This window comes from Eriocheir sinensis, chromosome 32 (assembly GCF_024679095.1).
Source record: "Eriocheir sinensis breed Jianghai 21 chromosome 32, ASM2467909v1, whole genome shotgun sequence".
Lineage (NCBI taxonomy): Eukaryota > Metazoa > Arthropoda > Malacostraca > Decapoda > Varunidae > Eriocheir > Eriocheir sinensis.
Window position 1 is genome coordinate 443320 of NC_066540.1, and position 21905 is coordinate 465224.

Genomic DNA, 21905 nt, shown 5'->3' on the forward strand with positions numbered 1-21905 from the left:
TAGGAGAACGGGAAAAGAAATAGGAGAAACAAGAGGAAAGAGCAGAAATAAAGAGGATAAGAGGAAGTACTTAGGTGTTTTGTAGGAGGAAAGATGAGAAAAGTTATAATAAAAATGGAGATAGAGAGAGAACGAGAGGAGATAGAGAGAAGCGGATAACACGAGGAGAAAGAGGAAAGATTGTTCTATAAGTTGACGGAAAGAAGAGGAAGAGGAGAAGGAAGAAATAGGAGAAATAAAGAGGAAAAGGGGATAGACATAAGTGTTTTGTAGGAGAAATTATGAGAAAAGTTATAATAAAAATGGAGATAGAGAGAGAACGAGAGGAGATAGAGAGAAGCGGATAACACGAGGAGAAAGAAAAGAAACATTTCTATAAGACGACGGAAAAAGAAAGGAGTAGAAACAAGAGGAAAGAGGAGAAAGAAAGAGGAAACTATGATGGCGTGAGGTATTTTGTAGGAGAAAAGATGAGAAAAGTTTTAATAAAAATGGAGATAGAGAGAGAACGAGAGGAGATAGAGAGAAGCGGATAACACGAGGAGAAACAAGAGAGATTGTTCTATAAGAGAATGGAAAGAGAAAAGAGGAGAAACAAGATGACAGAGGAGAAATAAAGAGGATAATAGGAAAAACTTAGGTATTTTGTAGGAGAAAAGATGAGAAAAGTTATAATAAAAATGGAGATAGAGAGAGAACGAGAGGAGATAGAGAGAAGCGGATAACGCGAGGAGAAAGACGAGATAAAGTCCTATAAGAGAATGGTAAGAAAAAAGAGGAGAAACAAGAGGAAAGAGGAGAAATAAAGAGGAAACTATGATGGCGTGAGGTATTTTGTAGGAGAAAAGATGAGAAAAGTTTTAATAAAAATGGAGATAGAGAGAGAACGAGAGAAGATAGAGAAAAGCGGTTAACAGGAGGAAAAAGAAGAGAAAAAGTTATATAAGAGAACGGGAAGAGAAAAAAGTAGAAACAAGATGAAAGAGGAGAAATAAAGAGGAAAAATGGATGGATTGAGGTATTTTGTAGGAGAAAAGATGAGAAAAGTTGTAATAAAAATGGAGATAGAGAGAGAACAAGAGGAGATAGAGAGAGTCAGATAACACGAGGAGTAACAGGATAGACTGTTCTATAAGAGAACGAAAAGAGAAAAGAGGAGAAACAAGAGGAAAGAGGAGAACTATAGAGGATAAGAGGAAGGACTTAGGTGTTTTGTAGGTGGAAAGATGAGAAAAGTTATAATAAAAATGGAGATAAAGAGAGAACGAGAAGAGATAGAGAGAAACAGATAACATGAGGAGAAAGAAGAGAAAAAGTTCTATAAGAGGACGGTAAAAAAAAGAGAAGAAACAAGAGCAAAGAGGAGAAAGAAAGAGGAAACTATGATGGCGTGAGGTGTTTTGTAGCAGAAAAGATGAGAAAAGCTATAATAAAAATGGAAAGAGAGAAAGAACGAGAGGAGATAGAGAGAAGCGGATAACAGGAGAAGAAAGAAGAGAAAAAGTTGTATAAGAGGACTGTAAGAGGAAGAGGAGAAACAAGAGGAAAGAGGAGAAATAAGGAGGAAAAGTGGATGGATTGAGGTATTTTGTAGAAGAATAGATGAGAAAAGTTGTAATAAAAATGGAGATAGAGAGAGAACGAGAGGAGATAGAGAGAAACAGATAACACGAGGAGAAAGAAGAGAAAGAAGCTCTATAAGAGAACGGTAAGAGAAAAGAGGAGAAACAAGAGGAAAGAGGAGAAATAAAGAGGATGAGAGGAAGGACTTAGGTGTTTTGTAGGAGGAAAGATGATAAAAGTTTAATAAAAATGGTGATAGAGAGAGAACGAGAGGAGATAGAGAGAAGCGGATAACACGAGGAGAAAGAAGAGAAAAAGTTCTATAAGAAGACGGTAAGAGAAAAGAGGAAAGAGGAGAAATAAAGAGGATAAGAGGAAGAACTTAGGTGTTTTGTAGGAGGAAAGATGAGAAAAGTTTAATAAAAATGGAGATAGAGAGAGAACGAGAGGAGATAAAGAGAACCGGATAACACGAGGAGAAAGAAGAATGATTGTTCTATAAGTTGACGGAAAGAGGAGGAAGAGGAGAAACAAAAGGAAAGAGGAGAAATAAAGAGGAAAAGAGGATGGATTGAGGTATTTTGTAGGAGAAAAGATGAGAAAAGTTATAATAAAAATGGAGATAGAGAGAGAACGAGAGGAGATAGAGAGAAGCGGATAACACGAGGAGAAAGAAGAGAAAACGTTCTATAAGAGGATGGTAAGAGAAAAGAGGATAAACAAGAGGAAAGAGGAGAAATAAAGAGAAAAGTGGATGGATTGGGGTATTTTGTAGGAGAAAAGATGAGAAAAGTTATAATAAAAATGGAGATAGAGAGAGAACGAGAGGAGATAAAGAGAAACGGATAACACGAGGAGAAAGAGAAAAAGTCGGGGGAGCTTTAGCACAGAAAAATAATATTGCCATGTACTAATGTACTGAACATGTTTAAAAAAAAGAGAGAGAGAGAGAGAGAGAGAGAGAGAGAGAGAGAGAGAGAGAGAGAGAGAGAGAGAGAGAGAGAGAGAGAGAGAGAGAGACCGTAAACATGTATATAATTGTATAATATAATCGGCAGAAGCTTTTAAATAGCTCCCCAACGGTCGGGGGAACTTTAGCACAGAAAAATAATACTGCCATGTACTAATGTACTGAACATGTTTAAATAAAAAGAGAGAGAGAGAGAGAGAGAGAGAGAGAGAGAGAGAGAGAGAGAGAGAGAGAGAGAGAGAGAGAGAGAGAGAGAGAGAGAGAGAGAGAGAGAGATACGGCTAAAAAGCTTTGTGAGAGTGTACAGGTCTGCTGGTCTGAACGGTTCACGAGAGACCAGTGTTTAGACGGCGGGGACGCCAAATAACACAACAGGTTCAGGGTTTCCAGTATTACCCTGCCAGGGGCGGGATTCATCAAACCATTTACCGGACCTCTGTCTGGTAAGTCTCGCGGTATCTCCGCCCACCCGGTAAATCGGCATTCATCAACCACTTACCGGAGCTGTGGTACATCAACCACTTACCGGAGCCGTGGTAAGGCCAAAAGTTACCGCGGCTGGGAGCACCCGTAACCGAGTTACCGCAGGCGTGGTAAATGCTTAGACACTGCCGCGGCTCATGTTCGGAGGCAATTTTGAGCCTATGTATTTTTTACCTCGTGATGTGCCCTACACCATCAGGAGCAGAAAAGCATGCAGATTTAGGATCTGGGCTTATAGAAGCGATGTGACGAAAAACAGCTGAGTACGAAGGAGTTGATGAGAAATAAATGCAAGAAAATGTGTACTCCCTATTCATTTAACTTTGATTTTCGTATGTGTATTTACACATTATTGTTACAATTTTATGTTAGTGTGATGCAGAATTTTCTCAAGAAGATGATGGTGGTCTCCATTTTTCTCAAAAATGAATGTTGGGGTCAGGAAACGGGGTGGGAGTGAGGTGTGTGAAGTCGTCGGTTTGGGATGAACTGGGCAGACCCGTGCACGGCCTCAGGCGGCTTCACTTGCAGGCCGCACTCTATAGTATGTAAGTCTGTGGAACTGTCCACCACATGACTTTTCCCTGCTTGTTAAAACACTGCAGAGGGAATAGTGTTCTGTCTGTGACAGTCACCTCCCGTCTCATGGAACTGTCCACCACATGACTTTTCCCTGCTTGTTAAAACACTGCAGAGGGAATAGTGTTCTGTGTGTGACAGTCACCTCCCGTCTCATGGAGCTGTCCACCACATGACTTTTCCCTACTTGTTAAAACACTGCAGAGGGAATAGTGTTCTGTCTGTGACAGTCACCTCCCGTCTCATGGAACTGTCCACCACATGACTTTTCCCTGCTTGTTAAAACACTGCAGAGGGAATAGTGTTCTGTCTGTGACAGTCACCTCCCGTCTCAAGTCTCCAATATTCTTGCTGTGGAGTTTAATGTCGTAAAATTTTGCTCTGACCTCCTCCACACTACTCACGAAGCCACTCATCACGCCATTCACCTCAGCAGCCACAGCTTCCCACGCCCACGCCCATTGCTTGGCTGCACCAGTGAGGCGTGATGACAATGGCCCCCTAGCCAGTTTTGGTTGCGAGGGGTGAGTGTGGGCAAACACTAGAGTAATACCCAGTCTTGTGATAGCGAGGCACGCAGCAGGTGTTGGCGACGGAAAACTATGAAGGTAACAAAAATGTTCAGAATAGGCTACATAAGCGAGTATATTTTTATTTCAAGAATAAATATACAAGTAACGTGCATGCATTCGTAAGAAACGCATCTAATTGAGGGATCACCACGCTAACTATTTGTTTTAAGGCAGTATTTACGCCTGTACAATACACATGTCTTGATTTTGAAGTCTGTGTATTAGTAACAAACGACACGTGAAATACAGCATCAAAGGTCGCACGTGATTGGCTGTCCAGCCCAACCAATCGTTGCTAGGGTGCGAGTTACCGGAGCGTTACCATGCCGGCGTTACCATGCCGGTGATGAAAGCCGTGTTTGAAGGATGCCGCAGCTCTGGCAGCGCTCCGGTAAATGTGAGAGATACCAGAGGCGTGGCTGGTAAGATTGAGGAATCCGGGCCAAAGTTGGTTTCTGAAGTATAAATTGTATTACACATGTGGAGTAGACAAATATTTCCAGTCATTGAACCTATGAGCTAGCGCTGATAGGAACTACTTGCTTTCATAAGCAAATACCATGTAATTAGCTGCTACCATTTACTAAAATACTCTGTGGCCTCTGGTAGAAGTGACTGGGGAGATAGTAAATAGATCAGACGGAGAAATGGCACACTGATCATGGAAGGTCTTCCAACATTTAATGAGGTCTGCTCTCAAGAGTCTGCCTTGTACAGAGTATAGGTTAAGAGCCTTGAGATGATCAGCATAACTTAGTTCAGCCAGGCCATCTATGTCCAGCGGCGCTGCACTGACTCCAGCAGCCGCAAGTCACCCAGGTATCCAGTGTCCCAAACTGTTGACCCAAACTCTAGTAAAGGTCTTATGTGTGACTTGAGGATGGCAAACATAAAGTCACTGGAGCGACAGAGAGTAGATATGAGTATGTTATCGGCTAATCCTGCAGCTTTATTAACTGTTGTTCTTATATGTGGATGAAACTTGAGGGTGTTGTCGACTAGAACTCCCAGGTCTCTATGGATGTCAGCCAAGGACAGATCAGAGTTATCTAGGTGGTAGTGCTGAAGAGAGCCCACAGCTGTCCAGTCAGTAGAGCCACGCTGGCATCGTAGCACTACACACTTGGATGGGTTAAGGTTTAGCCCCTACGAGCTAGCCACCCTGGAGACACTATTAATATATCTTTGGAGAGAACTGAGATCTTCAGCCAAAGGGTAAGTGGCATTGTGCCGTATCTTCATACACAGCTTGAAGTCGTCCGCAAAGAATTTACACTTAGATTTAACATGTGAAGGAAGGTGGTTGACATATATAAGGAACAGGAGTGGGCCCAGTACAGAACCTTGTGGAACTCCACTACAGATCAGTCTAGATGAGCTAGAGGAACCCGATAATGACACTTGCATGATTCTGCCCGTCAGAAAGTCAGAGATCCAGTCAAGCAGCCGACCACCCACACCCAGATATCTTAGTTTGTCTATAAGAATGGTGTGACAAACAACATCAAAGGCCTTGCTAAAGTCAAACAAGACAACATCAACGACAGCACCCAGGTCAAGCCAAGAGGTTACATCATGGTATATCAGTAGGAGCTGATCGTCGACAGTTCTGCCGCGACGGAACACAAACTGGTCAGCAGACAAGATCTGGTTAACTTCTATGAACTCATACAGGTCTTTGGCTATAATCCTTTCTAAAGTCTTACAACATACTGAAGTAAGGCTAATTGGCCTATAATTGAGAGGAATATGTCTGGATCCCTTCTTAAATATGGGCACAATGTTGGATTTCTTCCACTCAACAGGCAACCTACCCTGGAGTACGGACTTCAAGAGGGGTAGCCAGATTGGGACAAAACTTAAGGAGACAAGGATGTAGACAATCAGGGCCCATGCATGAATTGACATCCAGTGAAGCAAGTCTCATCCTAACTTCCTCTAGAGATATAGTTACATTATCAACGGTTGCAAGTGAGCGTTGATGGGGAAAGTGTAGTGCGGCGACGGCTTGATGAACGAGCCTCCCATAACCCACTTAGCCAGTGGGGTACCTCTTTGGCCGACTCGGTAAGGAGTGGCTCTCCCGTCACGCTGGTCGCGGGTTCAATCCCAGGCAGCCGGGGAATACCCTCTCCTTGTTGTAATTAATTTCTAGTGTGTTTCGATACACACAGAGGACGTGAGGGACCGAGAGAGTAATAGAAAAAAGAGAATAGAAAATATCGTCATTAAAAAAGGGAGTACTTGGATCCTGGGTGGCATACTGAAACTAGAGGCAAATATCTCAGCCACTGCACCACAGTCAATTCTCCATTGTCTGGCTAAGTGGACCCATGATGGTGCACCAATCTTTTTGCTCCTTATGTAATAGTTTGGGTGATTCCTTTGTCTTGTGAGTGAGGGATCTCTCATAAGCTATTTGTTGGGCAACATAATAATTACGGAAGCTCTGATTTTTCCCATTAAACTGCTCCAGGGCAAGAACAGCCTGATGGGAGTGTCTGCCACAGGTTGATCTATTAAGCTTATAAGCCAACCAGGCATTTTTCCTGGTAGTCTTTAGGGAGTTGGGAGGGTGTTGACGGAACTGGCGGGGGCGATCTTGTGAGACTGGAACATACTTACCAATAAGGTTTGTAAGAATAAACTTTAGTCTTGAAAGCATATCATCTACAGATATATCATAAAATTCAAAATCCCAGTCAGTATCTTGTAGAGACTCATTTATCTTGTTGTATTTACCTCTATGCCAGGAGTACTTAACATGATGGACAAGACTGACCTCAACACTATTTTCAAAGTAATACTGTAGAATTAAGGGACAATGGCCACAGCTGGGGCAAGGCTTCCACCCTATCATTCTCGCTGGTGTTGCCGGAGGACACAAATGTCGGGCTCTTTACCCACTGGTGGAGACCCAGAGTGATGAGGCGCTCCATAAAGAGTTTGTCAGGGGCCCTGCCGACAAACGGATGTCCGATGGATATCCTTCATACATCCGGTTTGTCCTCCTGTGCGGACATGATTCGACAAATGTGGACGGTACGGACGGGACCTTTTCTTGTCCACATTATCCATCCTTTGTCCACAATGTCCGCCTGTCTCTTAATCCGTCTAGAATCCGGAATATCCTCCTGAGTCTGAATCCGCCTAGCGGCCGCACTATCCGCCTGTTCCCGGATCCTTCTAGCGTCCACAACAGCCGTATGCGTATGTTTCCACCTAGCTGCCTCAACGTCCGCCTGATGACGGATCCGTCTAGGATCCGGTACATCCGCCTTTGTCTGGAATATCCGCAATATCCACTAATCCCTGATCAGTCAAGGTCTAGGCTAACCGTGTAATTTATTTTAAATTTTTACTGTGTAAGCTATAGTTTCAGCATGTAGTCTGTGTAAATCATAATCTATGTTTTTAGGTTGTTAGTCTATAACATTTAATTTACAACTGGTATTTGTATTCCAATCACTAGAAACTCATCCACTACATCCGTAAATAAAATAAAGTATAAGATATTCCACTTAAAATATAACAAAAAGTAAAAATATTTCACTTATAGTTTATTTCATAATGGGAATACTTTATCAACTAAAGTTTTATATTGATGAGACCTCTTAAAGGTTAGACACCAATTCCAGTTGCAGTCATGCTACAAAGTTTGTTGACATAATGCAAATAATAATAATAATAATAATAATAATAATAATAATAACAATAATAATAATAATAATAATAATAATAATAATAATAATAATAATAATAATAATAATATCTAGCTCACATTTATAATTAATTTAATTGAAACTGATTAAAACTATATTTTTCTTTATTGTCACAAAAGATGCAGTAACTTTACCATACTAGAAATTACACAACATCGCTATAACTGCATTGACATAGATGCCATTAAAGGTTAGTATGAACGTTAGTATGCCAGAGCGATACTGGCGGTTAGTATGTTAGTTATATAGAATGTGTTAGTAAAAGAAAAAAAGAGGCAGAGGAAGTGAGAAATATGTGAATAAGGAAGAATTAAACATTATGTCATTGCAGTACCGAGATTACTGATACATTAGGACTTAATACATTTATTCATCATCAGAAAGCGTCGAGTTTGCATCCGATACACCACTCCTGTCGCTGTCACTGTTTGCTACAATACTGTCTACGTCTCCATCTGAGTCACATGGGGCCTTATCTAAATTACTTGGAGAACCTCTAGATATAGTGGTATCTGTGCTGTTTGAGGCAATAGCAATGTCATCACGTATGTTGTCTGTAACAGCGTTTGGTTCACCATTTCGTCCACCTCGTGTTTTCTTTGCCCGAGGCGTTAAACGGAAGCCAGCTCGGTCGCTTTCTTTCCGCAACGCCTCGGCAAGGTGTATGGAGGCGACATTCTCGTCCACCCCCCAAATCTTCATCACAACTACCATGCTGATTCTGACGAAGCGATGAAGTTCGTCTTCCATGCTACGTTTTCTTGGCGAGTGCCCCTTGAGACAGTAGTGCACCCAGACACTTCTGGGGGCTAACTTGTGGATAAGCTGTCGAATGCAATGTGTCAAGCCACGCTTCGTCCCAGCATTTGGCTTGGAGCACAGTTGCAAAAAGGCCTTCCTCAGTGCCATCCTGTGGGATTTGTGTGGCTCAGTGTTGGCCTTCCCATCGAAGAAGTGTGAGTGTTTAGCCAAGATCTGCAAAACATAAAGGGAGAGATTTAATTGCATGCATCTAATCTTAATATTACTTCTGCTGTTTTGTTTGTCACACACACACACACACACACACACACACACACACACACACACACACACACACACACACACACACACACACACACACACACACACACACACACACACACACACACACACACACACACACACACACACACACACACACACACACACACACACACACACACACACACACACACACACACACATACACACACACACACATACACACACACACATACACACACACAAAGCTATACGTACCGATGATAAGGAGAGGGAACGTCTGGCTTGTGATATGGCCTGAACTTGACTGATGCAAACTTAAACGGCCGGCGCCACGCACGGTCCACCGAGGCCGAGATGTTGCGACCTGCCTTGACCTTGTAGTAGTAGTAGTAGTAGTGTACTGTTGCCTCCAATTTAATAGTGTTGGGGGGGCCACAGTATTGTGTAGTAGTGTTGAAGTCGCTGCCTTAGTTCCGTAAATATACTTCGTGGATAAATATGTACAAGTATATACAGGTTCCGAGAGAGGAGAGGTGATACGCTCTCCGTGAATGCTGGGTGAGTTCTGCCCCGATGGAGGGAGGAAGGCATGGGAAGGAATTAGGGTAGGGCGAGGATGCAATCTCAAGGGAGGTCATTAAAGTGAGGTGAGGTGACCCAGGTGTGGCAAGGCGAGGCTTAGCTAGAGAACACGTGGTGGGACAAACCACGTGATGAATATATATCAATACATAGGAAATATACATCATACATAGTACAGTAGTAGTAGTAAGATTGAATAACGCAGTTACTGCTGTTGTAGAGACGGGCCATGAGATTACTCCCTCGCGTAAATCACAACTAGGTAAATACACACACACACACACACACACACACACACACACACACACCTTTTCTGCTCCCATATCCCATCTCTCTCTCTCTCTCAATGCATATGTATATAATAAATTATGAATTCGGTGAACGCGACATAGTGGTAGAATACCATTATTTTGATCGAAAACGTATTTGTGAATTTGGAAGAGACAATAAGTGAAGGAGAGAGAGAGAGAGAGAGAGAGAGAGAGAGAGAGAGAGAGAGAGAGAGAGAGAGAGAGAGAGAGAGAGAGAGAGAGAGAGAGAGAGAGAGAGAGAGAGAGAGAGAGAGAATTTGAAAGACAAGAAGTGAAAGAGAGAGAGAGAGAGAGAGAGAGAGAGAGAGAGAGAGAGAGAGAGAGAGAGAGAGAGAGAGAGAGAGAGAGAGAGAGAGAGAGAGAGAGCTGCATGGCTCACCCATGGGGCCCCCTTGTTAACTTATGACTGGCTTAGATGGGTGACGCCAGCAACCCCGCCGGAGGTCAGGAAGGTCGCGGTGGCGCGGTCATTCCTTTCCCGTCCATAGGCAAACATGAATCACTACCTACTTAACATTTTTCCCTCAAAAATAAAAACTCTGTGGTTCCCACGTACCCACCTTCCCTCGATATCCGTCCCTTGTTCGTACATGTCGACACCGTCGGCCGCAGACAATGCAAACGCTGTAAAGATGCTGCAAGGACTAGCGTCCACCAAGAGTCCATCATGTCCGGCCATTCCAAATTTCTTCTATCAACATTTTCATAGTACGTCAATATCATATGTATGTTTACCGTAAAGTATAAATTTTATTAAGTCCACATTTCTCTACTATCCGCCTCGGACGTACAAAGGACTGTAAACGGATAGAGCGGACACCTGTGGATGATGAATGGAAGGTGAAAGGACTAGTATCCACCAAGTGTCCATCATGTCCGGTCATTCCAAATTTCTTCTATCAACAATTTCATAGTCAATATCATATTTATGTTTACCGTAAAGTATAAATTTTAATGCAGTAAATCCACATTTCTCTATTATCCGCCTCGGACGAACAAAGGACTGTAGACGGATAGAGCGGACACCTGTGGATGATGAATGGAAGGTGAAAGGACTAGTATCCACCAAGTGTCCATTATGTCCGGCCGTTCAAAATTCCTTCTATCAAAAACTTATAGTCAAAATCATCTGTATGTTTACCGTAAAATATAAATCTAATGGAGCGATTCCGAATTTCTCATTTATTCCACCTCGGACGACCAAAGGACTGTAGACGGATAGAGCGGATACTTGTGGATGACAAATGGAAGGTGAATAGACATCCGCCCCATGTCCGTGGACGTCCACTGCCGGCAGGGGGAGGATAGTTCATGGTCATGGCGCCACTAGGATGCCAGGCAATGGCAGGGAGATTAAAATCGCCGAGTATCAGCACTTCCTCGGAAGGACAGAAGCTGAGAAGACATTGGGCAAGTTCATTATTATCAGTGTGGGTGTAGGAAGGATACACTCTCACCACATAAAGATTAAAATCCAGCAGGTGTATAATGCAAACATTACTGCCTTTAATAAGAGGGATGTAGTTGAGGTGTTTAGGTGGTCGATCACCTCCCTGAGCAAGTGGTTGCTGAGAATCCAGTACCCACAAAAAGTGACTACACATATTAATAAGAAATAAATAATAGGAGCAAAACAGTTTCATCCTCCCACTACTCAGACAAGAGAGGAAAAAATATAAGGTGTGACAGATTAGCGTCCCGTTGAAAAAACATAAACATTACCAGCAGCAGCAGCCAGGGAGGACGCGGCTTCCGGCTCAAGAAGGAGCGTTTTTGTCTACTGGCGGGGCCTTCCCTCGCCAGACAAGACAGTTACCACCTTCCACAGAGTACTGGCGGGGCCTTCCCTCGCCAGACAAGACAGTTACCGCCTTCCACAGAGTACTGGCGGGGCCTTCCCTCGCCAGACAAGACAGTTACCACCTTCCACAGAGTACTGGCGGGGCCTTCCCTCGCCAGACAAGACAGTTACCGCCTTCCACAGAGTACTGGCGGGGCCTTCCCTCGCCAGATAAGACAGTTACCACCTTCCACAGAGTACTGGCGGGGCCTTCCCTCGCCAGACAAGACAGTTACCACCTTCCACAGAGTACTGGCGGGGCCTTCCCTCGCCAGACAAGACAGTTACCGCCTTCCACAGAGTAATGGCGGGGCCTTCCCTCGCCAGACAAGACAGTTACCGCCTTCCACAGAGTACTGGCGGGGCCTTCCCTCGCCAGACAAGACAGTTACCGCCTTCCACAGAGTACTGGCGGGGCCTTCCCTCGCCAGACAAGACAGTTACCACCTTCCACAGAGTACTGGCGGGGCCTTCCCTCGCCAGACAAGACAGTTACCGCCTTCCACAGAGTACTGGCGGGGCCTGCCGTCGCCCGACAAGACAGTTACCACCTTCCACAGAGTACTGGCGGGGCCTTCCCTCGCCAGACAAGACAGTTACCACCTTCCACAGAGTAGCATCCCTCCACGCTGTCCTGGCCGACACAGCCGTCACCCGCCTGAGGGTTGGCCACACACGCCACAGACTGTCCAGGACCCACATGGCGCCCCACACACGCCAGAACACTCCCTGCTCCACTGCCCAAGATTTCACGCACCAGCCTCAAGGCATCCTTAACCAGACTCACCCTTCACAGGCCAGCACTAGAGGACCTGCTGGGCAGCGACACCCTCACCCCAACACTGCCTGCCAAGTGTACCTTCCTGCAGAAGTCCCAGCAACTCAGCAGGATCTAACCCCTCCCCTGGTGACGCAGCGACAGAATAACAACATCAGCTAACATTTCCCAGTGACACGTTGAGAACAACCAGGCCTTTGAACTGGAGCCACAGGCCTAGGCCTCTTCCAGAACACCATCTGTGAGTATCTGTGAGACAGGGCTCAGGGGGCAGTGGCCCCAACCAGCCCCGTAAGAATAAAACACCCCAGAAGTAAGTGTTTGATTGCCGTGACTCTGAAGGGATTCTGCTCGCAGTGATAATGCAGGAGAGCTCTGGTTCTGAAACACTGCCTCTTCAGAGTAGCTTAAGACTGGCTCACCACCGCTGTGTAAACTAGTCCAAAGTGTAGCAGCAAAATCACAAGCATTTGTCAAGACCTAAACAACTGTACCCTAGTGTATCGTACTGTACCCCGCCCTTAAGCCCCCTGACTATTAACGGGGAACATGCATACATTTGGGGGTGCGTTGCTCCACTCACCCACCCCCAACAGTCCCTCCGAGCAAGCCCCCCTCTTATATTTGACCAAATGAAACCTAACTTAAGCCTCTGAGACTTCCATTCCCATAGGCACAGTTGATAGAGACAGATGAATGGTGTGCCGAGCTCCATCAGAGAAAAGTGTGCAATGGGTGTTAAAATAGATAACTACCAGGGGGCTCTGTTAGTTTAAGTGTGCAATGGGTGTCAAAATAGATAACTACCAGGGGACTCTGTTAGTTTAAGTGTGCAATGGGTGTCAAAATAGATAACTACCAGGGGACTCTGTTAGTTTAAGAGTGCTAGGAGTGGCAGTGCGCGTCACACAGTCGCTGTGTATTTCAGCAGTGATGGGTGGTGTTGCAGTGGCAGCAGGCTGCTATCCTTGGCAGCAGTGCTATTATTTATCAAACCTGAGTGGACGGATCGCCGTAGGATGAATCAGTTTTGTGCAGGCTGAACAAAACTTGATGGATAGCAAGGTAAAGTGGGGCATACACTATAGCTGCGCATGGCCACAGTGCTCATCTCTGTCATATTAGTCCCTTAGTCACACCTCACGCAAGTACAGAAGAGTGGCCAAAAGAGAGGTCAATTTCGGGTGGAGAGGTGTCCTGATACTCTCCTCTTGAAAGAGGTCAAGTCATAGGCAGGAGGAAATACAGACAAAGGAAGGCTGTTCCAGAGTTTACCAGTGTAAGAGATGAAACAATGAAAATGCTGGATTTGGACAGTTTCGGGATGAGCATGAGTGAAAAGTCGAGTTCATTGGGGCTGCGGGAGGGGAAAGGCATATTGTGAGCAAGTTCAGAAGAGCAGTCAGGATGAAAATATCGATAGAAGATAGAAAAGGATGCAACAATGTGCTGGAATTTAGAGGTAGAAGACTTGTCAGTAAGAGGAGGGGAGCTGATGAGTCGAAGAGCCTTAGACTCCACTCTGGTCAGAAAGGTTGAGTGTTCTTGTGTGCTTCCAGGTGTCCTCAGTCTGGACGAGTTGGATGAAGCCAGCATCATGATCTCGTGTGGGGACGCCCAGGACTGTGCCTTTTGGGCGGGAGTACTTAGAGCACCACCCGGGTATAAGTTTAGCAGGTTTGGAGTTAAAGTCTTTGCTTAAATTGTCCTTTTACTGGTTTTGTGGTTTACACGGAGCGTGTGATGCGAACTCTATCGAGACGAAATGATGACTGGCCCTCGGCAGCCGCACAAGCTATGTGCGTCATCGTTCGTTCATGAAGTTGTCTAGTCTAAGAGGATTTATACAGATAGAGGGAGAAGAAGTGGAAACGGATAGATATTTAGGAGTAATATTTACATGTTTACAATGCTCGGTCAGGCTAGCGTGGCGCCCACGCCACGATGAAGGAAAACTCTATGTACAAGGATGGCCGGGCCAAATGAGGTATAGAAAGTATGAAGACGAGAAAGGAAGTACACAGTATAAGGGAATGGGGAAAAAAAAATAATGAATGGGTTACAGGATTATAAGCCCATAAGGGACAAATAGCAGTTAAATGTAAGTTAAACAATTGTCACATGGGTACATTACCTAGAGTAATGGTGTATAAACAAATAAAGACAAGTGCACAAAAAAAAAATCCTAATATCTAAACTCCCGGGAAAATGAGCAATTAACGAAATATAATATGAGAAATAATATATAATAGAAAATACTATCATGATCATGTATTAAATGGTATGGTTATACATACATGGTTTAGTTAAGTTAAAATATGGAAACAAAAAAAAATGGTGGTATATGGATATATAGGTGTATATAGAAATGGCAAATAGATACATATCACAGAGGACTTGCATGTTATTTAGTTATTGTAAAGAAATTATCCTGTCCTCGGGTTAGGGATAAATGGCATATGAAGGGATTTATGCTCAAGGAGAAAAAGATATTATAGGACAATGGGAACATGGTCTATGCCGTTGCTGGCTGTAAGGTGCGCTGGAGGATGGCTCGACGCAGGAAGGCGTAGCGGCGGTGGAAGACACAAATGAGTATGGTAGCTAGGATCACAGTGAGCGTGAGTACTGTAGTCAGTGACGCGAGGATGGGGTATACAGTGTCGAGGCGAAGGTCTGGCCATATGGTGAGAGATGAGATGGGTTGTAGGGTGATGTTTGGTGCAATGAGTTTGGGTAAGGTGTCTCCTAGTGGGTGTAAGGGTTTGAGTTGTAGGGGAGTTGTTGGTGCCGGCAAGTTGAAGGGTTTGAGGTTGTAGGTATGAAAGGTTTGGTTGAGCAATAGATGGTTAGATTGTTTAGTTGTCAGGTTGTGGGATGTGAGACTGCAGGCCTCCAAGATGACAAAGGAGCAGTGGACAGTGTTGCTAGGTCGGGATCCAGGGCAAGTGACTTTAAGAGCATTGGAATGATGGAAATAGAAGTACCGCCAGGGTTTCACTCTAAGGTGGAAGATGGTGGTATCCTCGACTGGGGTGAAAACACAGAGATTCAATTGGGGAGTTTCTAACTAGACCCATCTCACAAGGATAATTGCTGGTAGGCAAAAAGACGTACTGGTAAGCAGGGCAAAGGTACATCTGGAATCGGGTGATATGGCAATCATGAAGGTCAGCTGGAAAAGCAATGGGCATGAAATCTGATGAAACCAAGAGAGTGGTATGAGATGTAGATAGTTGGTAGATGGAAGAATTGACAACTGTAGGGAATGGATGAATGTGATAGATAGTGAACATATCTGGCGACCTAAAGGGTATATGCACTAAGATACCATCTGTAGTCAATGTTGCCTCCATGTAGGGATAATAATATTGAACCTGGGTCTCACTGAAAACAGGAGTTAAGCCTTTTTCTGTTCTGGCCCAATCAATGACATGCATAAGTTCGGTAGGGGTGAGAAGGGAAGGGGTTACAACACCATCTAACACGTCTCTGAGCAGTGTAAATGTGTCCTGCAGTGCTAATTTAAAATTTGTGATTGCAAGGTAGACAGCTCTGAGGTTTGCTGCCATTAAAGCCAAATGGTGAGCCAATAAGTACTGGTGTTGGACCTGCTGAAGCTGGGTTATGAGGGATGTGAAGTTGTTGAGGCGGTCTATGATAACTTTTTGAGTCCTAACAACCGTCTCAATAGCTTTGTTTTGGGAACTGAGAACAATGGCCTGGTTATTCAAAATAGTACCCCATTTGTCTAACTGATCGTGAACTTCAGCAACATCGGCTTCTGTAGCTGTACCAATGAGGCCTTTAACAATCGTCCACCAATGTCGATGAGACCACGCTTGGACCTGGCGTGGGCTACTGGTGTTTTAAGGTAAGTTGAAAAAGGGGTCCATTCTAGCAGACTATCAAATGATTGTTGGATATTTAGGAAAGATAGCATGAGAGTAGAGAAATATGTCAGCGTGAGTGGATGGTTTAGTTTATGAACTGTGTCCGATGTCTGCTGGAGAACCGCTTCCGCTTGCCGGATCTGGCGCCGGAACTGGGGTATATGGAGTCGCTCCAGCTTTTGAAAATCGCATAGGGTAATGCTGACATCGACCACGTCCTCCACCACCATCACGGGGCCGTCTGGCTCCACGATTGCCCCCACACGTAGGTGTTGTTCATATGAGGGCTGCTTCGTGGCATTTGTGGGGAGGACCAGGAGAACACCTCCCAAGACACATAGGCAAGGGAGTAGCATCGCAACTGGGTGAGAGAATAGAAAGTGGTTAGTGGATGGATAAGGTAAAAAAAAAAGGTGTGAGAGAAGAGAAGGGACACTAAGGGATGAAGATGGTTCTCCGTACAAATGCATCAGTTTGCAGATGTGTATGATCTTAGTTTCGTCCTGTAGTCGTTGGTAGTGTCCACCTCAGCTGGGCCTGGAGTATTTGTCGGTGTCGTTAGAGGGTCGTCAGGCGCAGGGGTCGACGCCTCACAGGTTGAGGAAGAAGGTCGGTTAGTGCGTTTTAGGTGGTCTAGGTGTGCAAGCTTTGTTTCCAAGGTAGTCAGGTGGCGGATCTTGACCTTATTCCCCTTGTCGTAGGCCAGTACGCGGTATGGTCCCTCAAAGCGAGGTGCTAGTTTGTTTTTGGGTTCCTGAATTTTAAATAGACAATGTCCCTATGACCAATAATTTGTCGGTTGCTGATTTCCATTGTGACGCATTCATGGCAGCCTTGCTATCCTCGATGTTGGAGGTAACCCGTTTATAGATCTTCTGGAAGTCTGTCCCTCTGACTCGAACGTAGTCATCAAAATTAGAGATGGGTGTGTCCTCTTTGAGGAGGAATGAGTACGGCAATCGATGGTCCTGGCCAAAAATGACATAGTGAGGTGTGTCACCTATTGATTTATGGAGAGATGAGTTAAGAGAAGCCATTACCTGAGGCATCCATTCGTGCCAAGTTACTGAGACATCACCGACCAGAGAGCGAAGTGTCTGAATGATTTTGCGATTGTGTCGCTCGACCATGCCATTGGAAGCTGGATGATAAGTCATGGTATTTACCTTATCAACTTGGTATTCCCTGCAGATTGCCTCCAAGATTTTATTGTTAAATTCTGTGCCATTATCTGAAATGAGGACTTTAGGGGTGTTATATTTACAAAAGACTTCATCAATGAGAGCTTTAGCCACAGTAGTTGCTTGCTTGTCCACTATGGGAACTAGAACCGAGAAACGACTGAAATGATCAATGGCAACCAATAGGTATTTGTGGCCTTCAGTAGTTTGGGGTAGTTTCAATAGGTCAATAGCAATGGTATCCCATGGCTCGAAAGGTATGGGATAGCTTTTGATGGGGACTTGCTGAGTAATGGATCCATAATTTTCTGCACAAGTGTGGCAGTTGTTGATGTAATCAATGATGTCGAGCCGCATACGTGGCCAATAATATAACAAACGGGCTTGCATCAAAGCTCTACTTTTTCCAGGATGTCCTGCATGAGGAGAAGAATGTATGTTATGCAAGATCATAGAGACTAGGCTTTCTGGTACGACGATTTGTGTAACTTCCCTATGCGGACCGTATTTAGTTGTGATGTATGTATTCCTGACGAGGATGCCGTCGTTGAGATCAAAGTCAGTTAACAGGTAGCGTTGGCAAGGAATTGGGATCGCCACTCTGCAGATAGTATAGGATGGGTTGACAGAAGTTATCTGTTTGTTGCGCTGCGCGTATGGAATCATTCAAAGTTGGGTCATGAGTTCGACTTGGGTCATCAAAATGATCTACATCCATGTCCATTATCGCGCCGATATTTCTGGATAGGGCGTCCGCTACATGATTTACTGCTCCAGGGACATGAGCAAATGAGGGATTAAAATCTTGGACAATGAGGCTCCATCGGGCCAATTTCCCCGTGAGGGTTTTAGTATTGAATAATTCCACCACGGCTGCGTGGTCGGTTCTGACATGGATATTGTAGCCATAAATGATGTCACGAAAATGACGTAATGCCCACACGACCGCAAGGGCCTCAAGGTGGGTAGTACTGTAGTTTGATTCTGCTTTGTTGAGCGTGCGACTTGCATATGCTAGAGGTTGTAATTTATTTCTAACATCATATTGCATGAGAGCGGCTCCTAGGCCCTTGCCACAAGCGTCTGTGTACTGGAAAAAGTCTTTTGTGTGGTCTGGGTAGGCCAGGACAGGCGGGGATGTTAGTGTCGTTCTAAGGTAATCAAAAGCTTCCTGATGTTCCGCCCCCCATGTAAATGTGGAGTCTTTGCGCAAAAGTTGAGTGAGGGGTCTTGCAATGCGTGAATAGTCCTTGATAAAGGATCGATAGTACCCGGACAGTCCTAGGAAGGAGCGGACATATTTCACGTCTGTTGGCACAGGATAGTTAAAAATAGCCTTGACTTTGTCAGGAGTCGTATGTACACCATTCTGATCTAGTACATGGCCTAAGTATGTGATGCTTGGACGCAAAAAATGACATTTTGGGAAACGCAGAGTTAGACCTGCCTGGTAAAGGCGATTAAATACTTCTTGAAGTAAGGTAATGTGTGAGTCGACATCCTGTGACACTATGATGATGTCATCTATAAAGGCGAAAACCTGTTTGCCAAGGAGGCCATGCAAGACTTTGTTGACTAGCCTTTGGAACGTTAGTGGCGCACCACTAACTCAAAGGGAGTTTACGAAACTGCCAGTGACCCGAAGGGGTAGAGAAGGCTGTAAGCGGTTTACTATGCTCATCAAGGTCTACCTGCCAATAGCCACTTGCTAAATCTAAGGTCGTGAAAACCTTGTTGTTGGTGCCCATGCTGCATAAAATATCCTGCAAGTGAGGTAAGGGGTATCTTTGAGGGTGCGAAACAGCATTTAGTTTCCTGTAGTCTACAACTGGCCGAAATTGGCCGTTTTTCTTCTTCACAAGGAAAATGGGAAAGTTCCAGGGAGAAGTAGTGTGTTCTATGATACTTGATGCTAACATGTCTTTAACTGCAGTATCTAGGATAGCTCTTTGAGAGTGTGGTGTTCTGTATGCAGGCACATAGATGGGGTTGGTATTGGGATCAACCGGTATTGTATGTGTTAAAACATTTGTGGATCCAATAGGATCATCCGGCAGACTGACAATGGAGTGGTATGTCTCTAGTAGGTTGTGCAATTTCCCCCTTGCTTCTGGAAAAGCCAGATCTTCGAGATGAGTAGCTAGATAATCATTTACGTTTTGTTTATGATGATCACTCCGCAAGATCTCAGAGGGGGAGATGATCTCTGATTCCTGTACGCTACCTATGCGTTCAGGTAGAACTTCAAAGTCAACGACGCATGTCCCTTGACGGAACTTGCGTACGTATGGGGAGGAGTTGTGCATTATTAGGAAGGTTTGACCATTTGTATCTACTTTGCAAAGTGCATCCTCCATAGTCATGGCTTTCATCTTCAAGCTCTCACTCATACAGATAGCCTCACATTCATCACTTATACCAGCAAGACGCATTTGAAGCATAGCTGATCCACGTCCTTCTAACGTGACGTCATTCGCCAGAACGCCGTGGACCCTTAAATGCTCTTGCGAAGAGGAAGAAGAGGGAGAGGAGGTAATGTATTGGAGGATGATGCACTTTGTTCCTTAATAACATGCACTGCTGGAGATGAATTATCAACCAGTGACCGCTGGGCCACGCTAGAAAGATGAGTATATTCTCCATCGGCGGAGGGAGAAGTGCACAATAATGGCTTTGGGGCCGTGAGTGTCCTAATTGGTGTTTCATGTTGGTAAACACAATCTTCTGCTGGAGCTAGGGATAAGCAGTGTTCCCGCATAGATTGAAGACCCAAAAGAATATCACCTGGGATATTCAAACCATGACACACATGAAAGGTGGCTGTAATCAGGGGACAGGGGGTTAGCCAACTGGATAGACAAGGGGGTGTGTCCAACTACTTTAAATGATGTGTCATCTAGTCCACTTAATTTTAGGCAGGGAGGTTCCAATACCAAGGTTGTCTTTGCGTCATGTAAGGCACGCAATGTTCCGATGTTTATGATATTGGGACATGCCCCAGTGTCCATGAAAACACTAATTAGGTGACCATTACACTGAGCAGGGACAGTCATGGCAAGGGAGGATTGGGGATAAAGAGCGAGGCGATGGTGTTTCATGGTAGTGGTTTCAACATCCGTAGGTTGGGTTTCATTGTCAAAATGAGCTGTGGATGTACTTGGTTTGTTTAAAGGTGTGCGGGTTGGGGGTGTTGTATGAATACCACACACCTGGTGTGATTTTGTACCTGAGCCTATGTTATTGCGGGAGACGTGGCGCGCGAGGCTTCCCCCGACGAGGTACCTCCCCGGGGCCTCGCGCGGCAATCATTGGTGTTATGGCCTGATGTCTTATGGTAGGAACAATATTGATGTGACTGTTGGGTGTTGCTGCCGTACCAGCAATTACGTGTATGGTGTCCTGTGATTCTGCAGTTGTAACAATATTGAGTGTTATAGCCACGCCCGACCCTGCCTCTTTTGTAAGGGCGGCGGCCGCAGGGTGTGGCAGAGCGGTTCCTAGGGGTCTGAGCTCCGGCCGGGAGCGACTGTGGGACGCCCCTCTGAATGTTGACGCCTCTCACCGCTGAGGATGTGGGTTCTGTTGGTGGCTCTCGTCCCGACAGGGGACTGATGTGTTTGAAAAGGGTTCTACCTTTTGGTAGGGGTTCCTCCTTTTGTAACTCTTTGAAGAGTGTCTCCGTGCAATTGAGGAGAAAGATAAAGTATGAGAAAAGGCGGCACACATCCTCAAGGTTCATTTTCTCATCGGTAGTCCACGGGGAGTGACGGAATTGGGTTTCAAACTCTGTGAAGGCTCCACCCGCGACGCCTAAACAGTCATCCACTGCAATATTAGCCTTTATTTTGGGACGGTAGGTAGCCGCTAGGCGGAACAAGACTGACAGGGCACCCTGTTTGCATGTGGAGCCGAAATGGCTGATGAGATTTGCGCTTCATCATATGTTTCGGCTTTCTTGAATGCGTCACTTTTTATAATGGATTGAGCCCGACAAGGGCCCGTGTGGATGCTGTCGTAAAGGTGGGCCAATTTCTCCTTTTCATTCGTATATTGGAATTTGGTAAAAGCATCCTCTACCCTCTGAAGGTGAGTTAGGAGGTCGGGGCCGGTCTCCTCTGAGCCCGTATATTTTGGATTTTATCCTCGCCTTTAAAATGACGTTTCGAGGTTTGTCACTCATGGTTGTGTCACTTTGGTGCTGTTCTGTCTGGGAAGAGAAAGTAGTCTGGGAAGGCTCTGGTGAAAAGTCTGAGGGGAGCTTCTTTGCAGGAGGTAATGGGGGTGCTGGGGGAATAGGTTTTGGATAAGCAGCTCCTGAACGGAGGACCGTGTGATGGGGATTACCAAACGTTAAACCGCTGAAGTCAGAGGATAGAGCCTCTTCCAATTTTCGATCCTGGGACAT

General features: G+C 45.0%; 1 long non-coding RNA gene across 2 annotated transcripts; it reads right to left on the reverse strand.

Moving 5' to 3' along the window:
- Nucleotides 1-11550: 11550 nt before the first annotated feature.
- LOC127006453 (uncharacterized) lies at nt 11551-12400 on the reverse strand. Of its 2 annotated transcripts, none has more exons than XR_007759569.1 (3): nt 12200-12400; nt 11836-11939; nt 11551-11731 (listed from the first exon to the last, which is right to left on the reverse strand). It is a non-coding gene; the product is annotated as an uncharacterized LOC127006453 (long non-coding RNA). The 2 variants fall into 2 exon arrangements; XR_007759570.1 differs by having other exon boundaries at nt 11551-11783.
- Nucleotides 12401-21905: the final 9505 nt, after the last annotated feature.